Source organism: Mesoplodon bidens, assembly GCF_964165515.1.
Source record: "Mesoplodon bidens genome assembly, chromosome: 10".
Lineage (NCBI taxonomy): Eukaryota > Metazoa > Chordata > Mammalia > Artiodactyla > Ziphiidae > Mesoplodon > Mesoplodon bidens.
Window position 1 is genome coordinate 83,008,710 of NC_138172.1, and position 16,335 is coordinate 83,025,044.

The following is a 16,335-nucleotide window of genomic DNA, read 5'->3' on the forward strand; positions in this document are numbered from 1 at the left end:
GGAGTAGGAACGGGGTAGCTATTCAGCCTCTTGAGGAAATCTGAGGCAGGCATTTCTTTCCCTTCAAGCCCAGGGAAAAGGGCTTCATAATATCCTTCAGAGAGTTTACTGTGTGTTCCCTGCAGTGTGGAGGACTGGGAGAGCTGGTGGCTGGCTCATTCTGAAAATCAAAAACCAAATTGGCTAGCTGCCCTGATGGTGGAACACGAGAGGCTGCTGGGCTGAGAGGCTGCCAGCCTTCCCAGATACCAGCACTGTATTTATGACGTTTCCTGTGGACCAGATGTGGTGCCTGACGCAGGGTGATGTTAGATCCTGTCCAAAAGTGTCACCTGGAGGGATTGGTGAGCCTAATAGAGTCCTGCCAGACTTGTAGAGGCTGGAGAAAGAAATATAGTTGACTAGCCTAAGCAGGGCATTTGACCACATTGAACAATCAGGGAGTGAGAAATCTTAGCAAAGGGAAGGAGCTGTCTCCAAAAGTATCCACAAAAGTGCCTAATGAAAGGAAGGATCACCTATTCCTAAAAACCCAGGGATGACTTATGCCATCTCACAGGATTTCTAGCCAAATAAATCCTCTCCTGGCACCTTTCGGCCTCTCCCTCTCACCACTCCAACCCTGTTGGGGTCCAAGGTCCAAGGTGAGTTAGCAAGATGATGGAGGAAAGACACAAGCATGCATAAAGGATGACCTGTATAGTAAGTATACAGGAGCGGCTGCTGGGGGAAAAAACTCGTATGTTAAAAAGAGACAAAAGTTAAAGTATTTCTCATGGAATAGTTCCAGCATAAGGACTCCTGGGCTGGATATGATAATTCCACCATGTTGGGGACCCTGGTTCCTTCTGTCTTGCTGTTTTGCCCTTCCCTGGAATGCTGCTCTCACCTGAGAGGTTGAAATGACCCATCACCACATCCGCTGGGTCCTTATTCCAGCCAGCAGGAAGAGGGAAAGGGGAAGTGGAGCACCATCCTGGCCATCCAGAGCATTATCAAAAAGTTCCTCACTCACTTCACTCAGACCCTTTTGCCCAGAAGTTAGTCACATGGTCACACATAGCTTCAAGGGATGCTGGGAAATGTAGTATTTATTCAAGGTGGCTACAAATCCACTAAAAATTTGGGAGTTTTATTAGTAAGGAAGAAGAGGTGAATGAATATTGGGGGACAATAGCAGTTTCTGCCACAAAGTAAGAAACGGGAAATGAGAAATCACTGCACACTTCAATTCCCAGTGAAGGCAGCTGGTCTGTATATGGCACAAAGAAAGGGAAGAAGCCTTGAGTTTAAATAAAGTTTGAAGTTTTACCATTACACGAAACCAGACCATTTAATTACTAAACTTTTGGGGAAATTAGACCAGGTGACCTTTGATTACATACAATGACCAGAAAGGTCATGGAACCTGTTTTAAATGTCCATCCAGGAGCAGAAGGAGAATGGGTCCCACAAAATGGGTTTAAAGGGACAAAGAGAAATGAAAATAAAATTGCTTCCTGATCTCACCTTCTATTAGTTAGAGTAGGCTAGGCTGTTGTAATTAAAACACACACACACACACACACACACACACACACACACACACAGTTTCAGGGCTTCACACAATACAAGTTTATTTCTTATATAACACTGCTGAGAAGGTTTGCATTACAAGAGCAGCTCTCCTCCTCATGGTCTATCAGGAACTTGGAATGATAGTGGCTCTGCCAATTTCGATTTATGGCTTCCAAGGTCACCTTTGGTGTCAAGCTGCCAATCAGCCAGAAGAAGGGGGAAGAGAAAGGAGGAGGAACGTGGGAGGGCTTTTTTTTTTTTTTTTTTTTTCTGTACGCGGGCCTCTCACTGTTGTGGCCTCCCCCGTTGCGGAGCGCAGTGCAGGCTCAGCGGCCATGGCTCACGGGCCCAGCTGCTCCGTGGCATGTGGGATCTTCCCAGACCGGGGCGCGAACCCGTGTCCCCTGTATCGACAGGCAGACTCTCAACCACTGCGCCACCAGGGAAGCCCACATGGGAGGTTTTTAATAGACCAGGCCTGGAGTTTGGTATGTACACTTCTGCTCACGTTCCACTGGAGATACCTTGGTCATGTGACCAAACCTGTTTGGAAGGGTGTCTGGGAAATGTAGTATGTGTACCCCAAGAAGAGAGGAGTTTGGTGTGTAGCTGGTGGTCTCCACCATTATGCCCCATGATTTTTCTTACTCAGTGTATAGTTGTACCAATGTAATGGTTATAACGAGTCACCAAAAATCCAAAGCCTTTGGACCAAAGATGATTTCTCGTAGTCTTGTGCCAGGTCTAGAGAATTAACCATTTAATATGCTGGCTGGAACTTTCCGCTAATACACTGGAGGAGTAACAGAGTCATGAAAGGAGAAAGAGAAGGAGGCTGGTACAAAGCTTATAGGTCCTGCACCAGCAATATCCCGGGCATCCATGCAGACTGGGCTCTGGGGCAGGATGCTTGGGGTGGCACCTACACAGGGTTTAGAATTGTGGAGAGCTCCAGAACCATGCCAGTAAGTTTCATAGCAAATGTTAGAATGCAAAGGAGAATATCCATGTGTAAGTGTTAGAGATCTCCCTCAGGGGGTCACATGAAAAGATGGCAGTTCTGGCTCACCCCCTCAAGTCAGGAGCAGTGGACAGGAGCAGTCCACCCATCTCCCATGATTAGTGACACCAAGGAAGAGAGAACAAAAAGAGGAAGCCTAGAACATTTGCAAGAATGATCAGGAACTTGGGCCAGGGGTGTAGTGCTCAGTAAGGCTGAGGACCCTCAGAGCAGCATCCACGCAGCAGCTTTAAAATCTGCCACTACTGTATAGCACAGGGAACTCTATTCAGTGCTCTGTGGTGACCTAAATGAGAAGGAAATCCAAAAAGATGGGATATATGTATATGTATAGCTGATTCACTTAGCTGTACAGTATAAACTAACACAATATTGTAAAGCAACTATACCCCAATAAAAAGAAAAATAAGTAAAAATCTATGTCAAGGAAGAAAAAAAATGTCTGCCATGACTAATGGGGCATCAGCCCCACTAGGGGAGCACTGGACCCACTGTCTAATTACTGTTGTGGTCAGGCTTTTCCTGGCAAAGTGAAACAATGCCATGAACAACTCCCAGTGACAGAGAAAATAATGATCTGCTGAGAGATATGGAAATACCAGGCGGCCACTAGTAGGAGCCACCAGGATCTTTTTAGGATCAAGCATCATGGCCATCACCAAATACTAGGGGCATGGGAAATTGTGACCCAATGATATGGGTTTTATGAAACAGCCCCCCACCCCAAGTGCCCAGAACTCTTCAGAGTCTTCCCCTGGTGACTCTAAGGGAGCCACAGCCCAGCAGCAGGAGTGTGAGTGGGGCTCACCCTGCCTCTGTAGCTCCAAACCAGCTTTCTCCCCTCACAAATGATGCTCCGATGGCCTGTAGATATAGTGGCACAAGCCACAGACTGTTCAGAGCAACCATCTCCCATCTTCCATTTTGTTCCCAACTTGCACCTCTTCCTGGTTGGTCCTGACCGAGCTCCTTCTACTATCCTAGACTTGCCTGGGAACTCGGGCTCCCTGGCTTGGTGCTCAGCTCTCTCCCAGGCCTTATCTGGGGCCCACCCTTCCAACTTCCATTGTCTAGGGTAAGATACCCCTTCTAGTCAGCCCCTGAGGACTGGCTCAAGTCTAGACTGGTACTTCAACCATCCTCCAAAGGTGGAGGATGCAGCACTAGTCTTCTGCATTTCTCAGGGCAGCCTCAAGCCCCTCAGGCATGAGGAAGAAGCTCAAGGCAGGTAGGGTTGGGCAACCCATGCCAACCCTGGGCAACCCCAATGTTTTCCGGTGGGAGAAATGAAGGACTTGAGATGGGACTCCAAAGCACGAAGGGGCAAGACTCTAGTAATGGAAACACCTGGCCTTGTCCATGGGGTGTGCTTCCTCTGAAGCAGCCTGTTGGGTAAGTAGGTAGAAACCAGCAACAGCAGCCTTCCCTCTACCCACGTGCATTGAGCCACCACTTGGACCAATTTGTCATACAAAAATTGATCAATCCTTCCTGAAATTTCAGTTGTCCAGGTTGGAGTCCCGAGCTGACAGGCAAAATTCTAGATCATAGTGACTGGCTGGCATCTTCTCTTGCCTGATGGCTAAATTCCACTAGACACCCAATGCAATTCTTGGTGTGATATGGGTACCAGATAATTCCCATGCCCATTTTGGGTTTTTTTTTAGCTTCTATATTTAGATACCAAACCAGAAACAAACACACCGTGTTCTCAGCTTCATCTGAGCTTGACAAGGTCCAGGTACACAAAAAGTGTCCTGTTGCTTTAAGAAGCTGGAAGCTTTATCAGACTGCTTGAAGAACACATGGGAAAGTCTTGGAGGCAAAGCCTATATCTCCAGGGTAGTCTTTTGAGCCAGCAGGGCTCACATCTCCACCCTTGACTCAACCAACTGGCTGCTTAGGACTCTATAACCAAAGAGCAGTTTATGAACCCAAAGAGTGCATAATTTCCTTAATTTGTGGGCTCATACATGTCAGCTCTCAGACTCCTGTCTCTTCTTATTGTGAGTTACACTTGTGATCCGGACCTGGAGCGTCTCTGAAACGGCATCTACTTTCCACTACTCTGCCCTTTGGCTATTCTTTTTTTTAAAAATATTTATTTATTTATTTATTTATTTATTTATTTATTTATTATTTATTTTTGGCTGCATTGGGTCTTCGTTGCTGCGCGGGCTTTCTCTAGTTGTGGCAAGCGGGGGCTACTCTTCGTTGCAGTGCATGGGCTTCTCATTGTGGTGGCTTCTCTTGTTGCGGAGCACAGGCTCTAGGCACGCGGGCTCCAGTAGTTGTGGCTTGCAGGCTCTAGAGCACAGGCTCAGTAGTTGTGGCGCACAGGCTTAGTTGCTTTGCGGCATGTGGGATCTTCCTGGACCAGGGCTCAAAGCCGTATCCCCTGCAGTGGCAGTCAGATTCTTAACCACTGGACCACCAGTGAAATCCCTATTCTTTTTTTTTTTTTTGGCTGCGCCGGGTCTTAGTTGCCGCTTGCGGGATCTTCGTTGTGGCGGGCGGGATCTCCGTTGCGGCGTACGGGATCTAGTTCCCTGACCAGGGGTAGAACCTGGGCCCCCAGCACTGGGAGCGCAGAGTCTTAACCACTGGACCACCAGGGAAATCCCTTGGCTATTCTTTTTTAAAAATATATTTATGAAGGTATAATTGACAAAAAATAAACTGCACAGATTTAAAGGGTGGACTTCAATAAGTTTTGTCAAATGTATACACCCGTGAAACCATCATCACAATCCCACGAAGTTTTCTCTTGTTCTATGTAATTCCCTTTCTCCTCCCCCTCCCCACCCCCATTCCCAAACAACCACTGTTCTACTTACTATCGCTATAGATTAATAAGCATTTTCTAGACTTTGATATAAATGAGATCATAAGAAGGTACTTTGGGGGTAGATGGGATGTGGCTTCTTTCACTCTGGCTGTGCACTTTTAAGAGACACCATTCTGATGAAAGTTCATCTCAGAGAATCCTGCCAAGAGCTCAAGCCACTTGCCTGTGCAGTGACTAGGTGTTATGACTTCTGGTTAGGCTATATAATTTCTCTACAAGGATACCAAGTCTACTTTCTGCTTAATGGATCTCTCTTAACCAACACGAATAATTTGCACTCTTAAGTTTTTGCCAGAATACATAACCTTGAACATCACTCCCTCCCTCCCAATTCTTATCAGAAACTCAGTTAAGTGAAACAAAGTCCATGTAGGATTCCTCGAAGAGTATGTAGTTCCTCCAGTTCTGTAGATTGTGTAATTACATTCACTGCCCTGTGAATTTGGATTGCATTGCTTTAAACCTTTATAGAATCTCTTATAGGAACTTCCCTGGTGGCGCAGGGTACACGGGTTTGATCCCTGGTCTGGGAAGATCCCACATGCCGTGGAGCTACTAAGCCCCTGTACCACAACTACTGAGCCTGCGCTCTAGAGCCCGTGAGCCACAACTACTGAAGCCCGCGAGCCTAGAGCCCGTGGTTGGTAACAAGAGAAGCCCCCGCAATGAGAAGCCCCAGCACTACAACCAAGAGTAGCCCCCGCTCGCCGCAACTAGAGAAAGCCCGCATGCAGCCGAAAATAAATAAATTTATTTTTTAAAAAAAGAATCTCTTATAATGAATTGTGCTTTAGCATTATGCTGTCAGCTTGCAGGGACTCAATACGAGTTGGGTATAATGTTGAAGAATTTATAAATGAAATGGTACAGTGTTTGAAATTTGTTTTAAAAGACCCCCAGGGGGGAAAATGTGGTCTGGGTAGATTAAATGAGTATGACCAAATTTTGTCAGTTGTTGAAGCTTTGCGACAGATACAAGACTCACTATGCTTTTCCCATTACTTTTGTGTAGGTTTGAAAATTATCATTGTAAGCAGAGTTTTGTTTTTTTTTTTAACACAGCTCGTCTCAGGACTTAATGAAGCTCAGGTTCTTTATGTCTTGGCACAGAAGGAATTCAGCGAGAGGCAAAGTGATAGGTAAGTAGATTTATTAATATTTTTTGTAAAGCATCTGCAGGAAAATGGGGCATGAGAGGATGGTCATGTCCCAGGTCTGGGGCAAGTTCCTGGGAAGCGCCGCCAAGTGAGGGTCCTTGGCTTCGGGCAGGAAAGAATTCAAGAACAGAGCCATAGTAAAGTGAAAGCAGAGGTACACATTCCATAGACAGAATGCGGTCTGTCTCAGAAGGTGCATATGGCCCGGAAATATGGGGTGCTTAGTTTTTATGGGCTGGGTAATTTCATTGGCTAATGAGTGGGAGGAATATTCCAACTATTTGGAGAAGGGGCAGGGATTTCCAGGAATTGGGCCACTTTATGGCCTTTTATGGTCGGCCTTGGAACTGTCATGGCACCTCTGGGTGTGTCATTTTGTTGCCAAAAGTGGGGTCCGGCTGGGCTGCTTGCCTCTCTAAAGCCAATACTAGAGGGGCAATATTGGTGGAAAGGAAAGTTTGCTTTATTTCGGAGGCTGACAACGAGGGCAGGGGGTTGAGGGGCAGACTCCTGCCCAAAGGCCAACCCCCTCCCCCATCAGTTGGCAAGAGCTTTTTTTTTTTTAAGCTTTACTTTTTTGGTAACTTTTCTCTTTTTTTCTTGTTGGTTAGGTAATGGTCTATCTTAAGAAACTTTTCAACAAACCAGCTTTTGATTTTGTTAATATTCTCTTATATAAGTTGTTGTTCTCTATTTCATCTTAGTGTTTCATTCCTTCTTGCTTCTTTGAGTTTGTTCTGTTGGTCTAAGTATTGCTTTAGCCATGTCCAATTTCAACCTGTTGTGTTTTCATTATCAGTCAGTTTTCAGCATCTTTTTTTTTCTTTTCATTGATTTATTTGGTCGTGCTGGGTCTTAGTTGCGGCATGTGAACTCTTAGTTGCAGCATGCATGTGGGATCTAGTTCCCTGACCAGGAATCGAACCCGGGCCCCCTGCATTGGGAGCTCAGAGTCTTAACTGCTGCACTGCCAGGGAAGTCCTGGCAAGAGCTTTTATAGGCGGAGGGAGGGGGCTACATGCAGAAACAGCACAGTCAGCTCTGACAGTCATCTTGAAATTGGTCATGCAGTGGTCTAATCAGCGTCATCTTGATTTGTTTTAAATACAGTTAGCCTTCAGTTCCAGGGTGGGTTGGTTCCCATTTCTTTGAGGCCAGTTCTCAGAATTGTGGCCACTTATGTCATGGCTACAGTCTGGTCATTATGTAGTTAAATTCTTTTTTTCCTGGTGGGGCTTTCAGTATCTACAAGACAGCTCAAAGAATATGGCTCAGAATATTACCTATAGCCCTTGAGGAGGAACTAAAAGTCCTTGACTTTGCTTAATGACTAAACTATTATTGTTTTGTCTTGTTTGACTACTTTCCTTTGCTTCTGCATTTTTCTCACTTCTCTGATTAAACTTATTCTTTGGCTAAAGTTTTTCTACAGACAAAAGGCAGACTGAGGACATGGGGTAGGAGTGGGTGTGGGGGAAGGGCCATAGGGTCCTACTCCATTTAGCATCCTACTGTATTACAGTGAGCCTATAATGAGGCTCAAGGTCTACTGGAAGTTGAATCTTGCTGCCATCTTGGGCCTAATAGGTTCTAACCAATTTTTGTCATATCGTCAATGGTTATGTCATTCTTTTAAAGGTTGTGCTCTGTCCCCTTCCCTCCTGTCTCAACTACAGTATACTTTTGATGGAAACTAAGGGTAATTTTAAGGCTTAAGTAAAATATTTATCTTAATCCAATGCCTAGCACCGAGTAATCACTTAGTAAACAACAGTCATTTATTGTATGATGATTTTATCAGAATTGATTTGTGTGTATTAGTAGCCTGACCTACTTGGAATTTGGAGGTTTCCTTTGATATTGGACAAAGAGCAAAGGGGAAAAATGTCTCCTTTTTGAGAGGTTAGTTATAGGAGGTTTTCTGGGAGCTGACTGGGTATATAGAAGTTCTGGAAGAAATTTTAAGGTTTCCAGAGTTTTGATCCAGAAGATGAAATTTTAGTATGAGATATTTTAACCAAGAGTTCAAAGATAGCTTAATATTTTTAAATATATACAAATTTGTCACACCTGTAAGCCAAAGGAAATAAACCACATGATCATCTAGATTATTGATAGTTAATAAAATTGAACAATTAATCCTATAAGTATATAAAAAAAGAATTCTTAGAACCTAAGAATAGAAAGATACTTCCTTATCATGCTAAAGAATCAACAAACAACATAACACATACTGAAACATTCCTATGATTAGGCAAATTTCCCACTATGGCCACTATCATTAACTATTATCTACATTTCCTAGACAATCATATCCAATACAATAAGGTAATATAAAATTAAAGAGCTTAAATATATATTGGATATATTGGAAAGGAGGAAAAGATCAAAGTATTCTTACTTGCAGACTTGATTATCTTCCTAAAAAATCAAAGACTATCAACTGTAAAACTATTAAGGGCAGATATGTGGACAATTGCAAAATGATATATAAAAGCAATAGATTTTCTATTTATCAGCGACAGCCTGTTGGAATATATAATTAGAAAATTCACATTCACAATATTGATATATAAAATACTTAAGAAACACACTCAAAAGAAACACATCCATTCACATCCCTGGAAAGAAGATTACAAATGTTTTTGAAGGACCATAAACATTAATGCAAATACCCCTAGTTCCTGAATGTGAATCCTCATAATTGTAAATATATCAATTTTCCCAAGTTATCTATGAATATAAGGTAATTACACTAATAATAGGATTTTTAATGTAATCAATTTTCAAGAGATTTTTTGGGAAAAAAAAAGAATGAAAGGGTATCAGACCTACTAGATGTTAAAATATAATGGAAAGACCCAATAATTAAAATCAAGTGTTGCTGGTACTAAAACAGCTTAATCAATGAAACAGAACGTAAAGCCCAGAAAGAGACCTAAGTTGTATATAAGAATTTGGTATATAAAAATCGATAAACGGAAACCTCAATTAAAATAGTCAGGAGGCCAGAAGGGGGAGCTCTCACACCCTATGACAATAGCAAAGCCCAACCGGAAAAAGAAAGACTTCCTCTTCTTCCTGGCAAGAGCTCAGCCAATGAGAGGCTGTCACAACTCAACCAATGACAAGCCACTATACTTTGAACTCTCAATTCCTCCAGTGGACTGTTTACTATAGCCCTCCCAACTTCCTTTTCCCCTTTTTAAAAGAGGTTTTCCTCTCCTTCCTGCGCAGGGACTTGCTCTCCTCTTGCTTCGGTTACAGGCTCTAATCTGCAATTTTTTGCTGATCCAGAGTAAACTTACTTTTGCTGGAGAAGTACCTGGCAGTCTGTTTGTTTTAGGTCAACAGGTGTACGGTAAAATATGCATTTCAAGCTAGAGGGGAAAGAAAGCTTTATTACATTACATAAATGGTACATTGGTTCTAACCATATGAAATACATTAATGATTAGGATTGTCTCTCTCTACTCAAAATCAATTCCATATGAATATAAATGTGGAATATGTTTAATGTGGAATTGTACAAGGGAGGAAGCCAACTTTACTATATGCTTCCTGGGTTAATCTTTAGGGTTAACCCATCCCTCAGAGAAAGCAAAGGATAAGTAAATTGTGACAAATCTTTCATTTTTGCATCTTGACATAGTCCTCAACTTCTCTCATCTTTCGTAATACTAATTCCTTTACAATGTCTGAGCCTTTATTACAACCAATTTCAATTCCTACAATAACTGGATGCTTGGATCCTATGCTTCCATGATAAGACACTGCACTTGGCTGATTTCTTTTCATAATGCACTTGCTAAATACTTAAGCTCTTGTGACAGACTTCTCAAGATATGTCAGGATTTCTCATCTCTATTTTATAATACACTTGTATCTCAGTAGCTGCAGGGGATTGGTTCCACGACCCACAAGGAATACCCAAATCTGGTGATGCTCAAATCCCATAGTCAGCTCTCTGTATTTGCCAGTTCCACATCTGCAAATTCAACCGACCTCTGGTGGTAAACATAGCACACGATCCGCAGTTGGTTGAATCTGTGGATGCAGAACTTGAAGATACGGAGGGCCAACTATATTATATGTCCCTATTGTACAATAAAGAATTTGACTGCCCTTTGTCCCTGGGTCCTGGAAAAGACCCCAGTTCCTTGGCATTTCTTGAGTAATAGGAGTATCTTTATTATTCATGCGTCTCTTGGATCGCACCTGAGTTCATGCTAATGAGATGACTTTGGATGAAAGGCTGGTCACCAGAAAAATCAACCATGTGATTAAAGGGTTGGGGCTTTGAGCCATGCCAACCTCCAGGAATGGAAGGGGACCTGGATATTGAATTCAATCACGGGACCAATGATTCAATCAATCATGCCTACAGAAGAAAACCCTGGACACTGAAGTTTGGTGGAGCTTCCTGGTTGGTGAGCACAAGGATGTGTGGGGAAGGTGATGCCCCCTGATTCCACAGGGAGAGCACATGGCAGCTCTGTGTTTAGGACCCTCCCAGGCTTTGCCCTATGTGTCTTTTCATTTGGCTGGTCCTCTTGATTTGTATCCTTTACTGTAATTGCAAGTATGACATTTTCCTGAGTTCTGTGAGTTGTTCTAGCAAATTATCAAACCTGAGGGGGTGTCATTGGAACTCCCCAGATTTGTAGCCATTTGGAGCAAGTGGCCTGGGGACCCCCAAACTTGTGACTGGCATCTGAAGTGAGGGTTGTCTTGTTGAGGACTGTGCCCTTAAACTGGGAGTCTAATGTTAACTCTGGGTGACTAGTGTCAGAATTGTGCTGCAGTATTCCAGTCATTTGTGTTATTTCCTCGTCAGGGCCTTGCTGGGATGCCCCCATCTGTGTGATCTCACAAAGGTTGGAGACAAAGGGAAGGCAGATTTACCCAAAGAAACAAATTCCAATGCTTTTTGTTACACATTCCTACGTTTTTACAATTTCTTGCTTGTCAATTCTCTGACTTTTGTTTCCCTGACTTTACTAGATTATCTAGATTTTGGCAAATGCTAACAGTATAATTGCATAAGTTTAACCTATATGCCTTCAGGATACATTTCCGACTGCCTCCATTTTTTTCCGGAACTTCCTCCATTGTGTGTATGAGTGTGTGTGTGATATTCATTAACCTGAGTTTTCATCAGAAGTTTGCCATCTTGATGTTTCCTTTACCATGAACAAAACAATGAATGGATTCTGTGTAACAAATAAGCGAGTGACTATTGTACAATACAGATCCCTGCTACAGGCTCAAATATACATTGCTTAAATGTTCTGAATTGGAGAGAACATTCTACTTTCCCATTTTTATTTTGTGCTGGGAAAAACTGCTCCTCCCCTAGGCTGTATGGAACTGAGCTACAGATGCCTAGTACTACCCACCTACCAACAGATTTTCGTTGCCCTGGGGATTCTTGTTATCACTGGGACATCCTATCTCTTTCACGCACTGCAGTACTTCTCAGCAATCGTCACAGCCTGAGATAGTTCCTTTCTCAGTAGGGCTTCCTTTCTCACCTCATAGATGTCCTTCAGTTGATTCTCACCGTGGCTTTAGTTGACTGCTGGCTTCTTGCCACTCACCAGCCAGGGCAGTGCAATGATGCAGTTATCAGCCACATTTCCAATTTTATTTTAGCTTGTTCAGGAGCAAAGTGATCATAACCCCCAGCTCTTAGTGGGGGGTTTTAACTTCCTTATTTAATTTTATGGAAATGTTCATGAAAAGGAGCCAGATCTGGTCTATGTCCTCCTGATCAGAATTGAAGGCCACCCACCCTCTGCTACTGTATAATTATCTGCATTACATGAAAAAGGAAAGAATCTGTTTATATCCTGGAATCTTACTTCAAGGGGGTTCCTCTGATGGAAACTTGCTGAGTAATGCTGCTCCCCCAGGATGGCAGAGGACGGTGCTGACACCAGGTACCCTTGTCATTGCATATGACTTCATAGCAACTCCATCCCTCCTGCATTTCTTCTATTTGCCTGGTGTACAGTGTGGCCTCAGACATCCTGTTCCCTCCCAGACCCTCCAACTCATCCTATAGATATCGAATATCAGACCAAAATGGAAACGTTGTCTTTAAGTTTTCAAAATAGTCATTAATTCCGAGAAAGAAAAAGTTTATCTAAGTGGACTCTAGGTCTGATGCATCAGCATGAGAGGCTGACCCAGGCATTCTCACCTGAGTCCTCTGATGGGGTTTTTACACCCTGGCTATTACCCTTTGTGTTAATTTTGTATGTCAACTTGACTGGGATAAGAGATGCCCAGATAGCTGCTACATTTCTGGGTGTGTCTGGGAGGGCATTTCTAGGAGATATTAGCATTTGAATCAGTAGACTCAGTCAAGCAAATTGCCCTCCCCAATATGGGTAGGCATTATCCAATCTATTGAGGACCTGAACAGAATGAAAAGAAGGAGGAGCGGCAAATTCATTCTCTGTTTGAGCTGGGACGTCCGTCTTCTCCTGCCCTTAGACATCTGCACTCCTGGTTCTTGGGCTTCCAGACTCAGACCAAATTACATCACCAGCTTTCCTGGTTCTCCAGCTGCAGACAGCAAATCATGGGACTTCTCAGCCTCCATAATTGTGCCATATATATATACCAATACAGAATATAGAGGGAGAATATATATATTTCTGTTTCTCTGGAACAGAGAATCCTGACTACTACACTCCTGAATCCTGTCCTGTTATCTTAATGCCCACCACACACCCACAGCCCTGCACAATCATCAGAAACTCCTGTCACTCTGGAGGAAAAGACGGAAATTCAGACTTATTAATCTGCTATAAAAGACTCCTTTTTGTTTGTTTGTTTGTTTGTGGTACACGGGCCTCTCACCGTTGCGGCCTCTCCCGTTGCAGAGCACAGGCTCCGGACACGCAGGCCCAGCGGCCATGGCCCACGGGCCCAGCCGCTCCGCGGCACATGGGATCCTCCCCGACCGGGGCATGAACCCGCATTCCCTGCATCGGCAGGCGGACTCTCAACCACTGCGCCACCAGGGAAGCCCAAAAGACTCGTTTAATATATATGTGGCATCTCAACTCCAAAGTGAAAACAGCTCCTCCATTCCAGACAGGTGAGCCTTCTGCTGCTCACCACCTCCCGGCCTCCAAATCTCCTGCTCCAGCCGCTTCGGGCTCACCCCCACCCCCCAGCCACGCATAAACTGCTGTGGGGAATCAGTTCTGCCTTGTATTTTAACGCTAATTGATTAGAGTTCTTTATATCATATATAAGACAACTTTTTTTTTACAATAAGGAATTCATTTAAATGAACAAATCTTGTGACCAGTCGGAGTAGGCAAAACAAGAGAGGAAGCAGCCTCTCTACTGCCAATGCCTTGGCTGAAAGGTACCCCAGCATAATAGGGGTCATTTGTATCCTAAACAATACAACAGAGAGCCTACTGGAGGGGGGTGGAGTCTACCAAAGACATGGCTGTGATGGAGGCCTTTCTTTTCCTTTTAATATTTCAACTTCTATTCAAGAAGGCTTGGACTTTCTGTGAACAAAATATTTTAATTTTGTTTTATTAAATGTTAAATAAATGCAAATATTTATACAAATATCTCATAAAAGATATTTAAGCTTAGAAAGTAATGATACAAAGAGTGACAAAATAACATTTTTTTTTTTTTTGCTGTACGCGGGCCTCTCACTGCTGTGGCCTCTCCCGTTGCGGAGCACAGGCTCCGGACACACAGGCTCCGCGGCCATGGCTCGCGGGCCCAGCCGCTCCGCGGCATGTGGGATCTTCCGGGATCGGGGCACGAACCCGTGTCCCCTGCATCGGCAGGCGGACTCTTAACCACTGCGCCACCAGGGAAGCCCAACATTTTTTTTTTAACCTGAGGTCAATTCCATCTAAAACAATTCAAGCCACCTGTAGCTATTGATTTTATTGCAATAACCAACAGAGACCATGGTTACTCAACCTACCACCCCTGGCAGAAATCTTTCAGAACTGTGGTGATAGTGAAGGAAATATAAAAACGGCCAACCTCTTGAAAAGATGGAAGTAATTAAGGTGTCTGATGTGAAAGAAGTCTGAGGATGTTCTTAGGGAAATGCAGGACGGAGAATTAGTCCAAGTGCATCCATGTTAAGCTTACATGAATCTTCCATCGGTTGGGAAAAATTCAAAAGTTCGACATCCCACTGTGTGAGTGAGGCCAGGAAGAAACAGACGGCTCCATATATTGCTGGCAACCGTGCAAACAGCACAATCCTGTGCGGCAGAACCTACAGTATGTACCAGAATTAGAAATGCATTTACCCTTCGACCCAGAAGACCCCTTCTGGGAATCCATCCCATAGATTTGCCCACACAAACATAAACTTGCTTAGGTATAAGATTATTCATTGTGGCATTATCTGTAAAAATAACTAACCAAAAACAACCCAAGTGTTCAGCAATGGGGGACTGATTAAACAGCCAACTCTGATATATCTACCAATGGAATACTGTCAAAAAAAACAGAGGAAGAGTTTTATGTGCTCTGGCATGGAAGGATATCCAGAGTAAGTAGTTAAAATTTTAAGAGGAAGGAGCAGAATGTGTATAATATGCTTTTTTGAGTAAGAAAGGAAAAAATAAAGGTACATTTGCATAAAGAAACATCAGAAGGATGAATACGTCACTATTATAATACAAATGGTTACTTACAGGGGCAAAGTGAGAGAAAACAGAGGGTGGGAACGGAGTGAGAGTGATATTTCTCATGTACCTTTTGATGTAATTTTCATTTTAAACTATATAAATGTAATAGCTACTAAAAAGATTAGAAAATCTAAAAATCCATACACGATTTGTTAAAATCAAAGAATACAGAGAGCAGGTATTCAGTAAGTGAGAAATAAAGAACGTGCGTCAACAATATTTGGGTTTTATTTTTCTGAGCAAGCCCCTCCTCTGTTCCCATGCCCTTCTTTTTATTTAAAAAGAAAAAAAAAATCCAAACCTTGGAGATATTTCACGAAAATCCTGCCAAGGAAAATACCAACAGTTCAATGGGCATGGAAGCCCACAATGCAATAAAGAGAAAGCCATTAAATGTTCTGGATGGCTTGAGAAGCATGTTACATTTATTATTTTGGGTTATAAAATGTGCATGAAATATCACATTCCTTATTTTTTTCTCCATTAAATGGAATCTGCTCTGTGTCCCAAACTGCCAGACTGGAAGGAAATTGAACCCTGGTCGTTAGTGGGGTTCCCTCCTCCCTTCATGAGACTCTAAACTCTCAGGGGGTTATGCAGTGCCAGGAAAGCTGAGAGCAAGACCAGGTCCCTACTGACTAGTGGTAGCTGTCAGCTCAGGCTGCTGTAACAGAATACCACAGACTAGGTGGCTTCAACAACAAACATCTCTTTATCACAGTTCTGGAGGCTGGGAAGTCCAAGATCGGGTGCTGGTAGATTCAGTGTCTGGTAAGGGTTCTCTTCATGGTTTGCAGATGGCCCCCTTCTCACTGTGTCCTCACAAGATGGTGGGTGGCGGGGGGACACACCTCTGGTCTCTTCCTCTTCTTATAAGGGCTCCACCCTCATGACCTCATCTAAACTTAATTACCTCCCATCCATTACAATACCATTGCACTGGGGTTTCGGGTTTCAATATATGACTTTGAGGGTGACACAAACGTTCAGTCCATAGCAGCAGCCATTGTTTCTGTTGCTGCCTCTGATTTCAGAGGCTGCTGTCAACCCTGGAGT

General features: G+C 43.4%; 1 long non-coding RNA gene across 1 annotated transcript in view; it reads left to right on the forward strand.

Moving 5' to 3' along the window:
• Nucleotides 1-16,335, forward strand: part of LOC308623507 — a 96,790-nt gene that overhangs the window by 36,158 nt on the left and 44,297 nt on the right. Inside the window, exon 5 of the long non-coding RNA XR_014016826.1 lies at nt 6,489-6,565. This is a non-coding gene — a long non-coding RNA (uncharacterized lncRNA). The remainder of the gene's footprint in view (nt 1-6,488; nt 6,566-16,335) is intronic.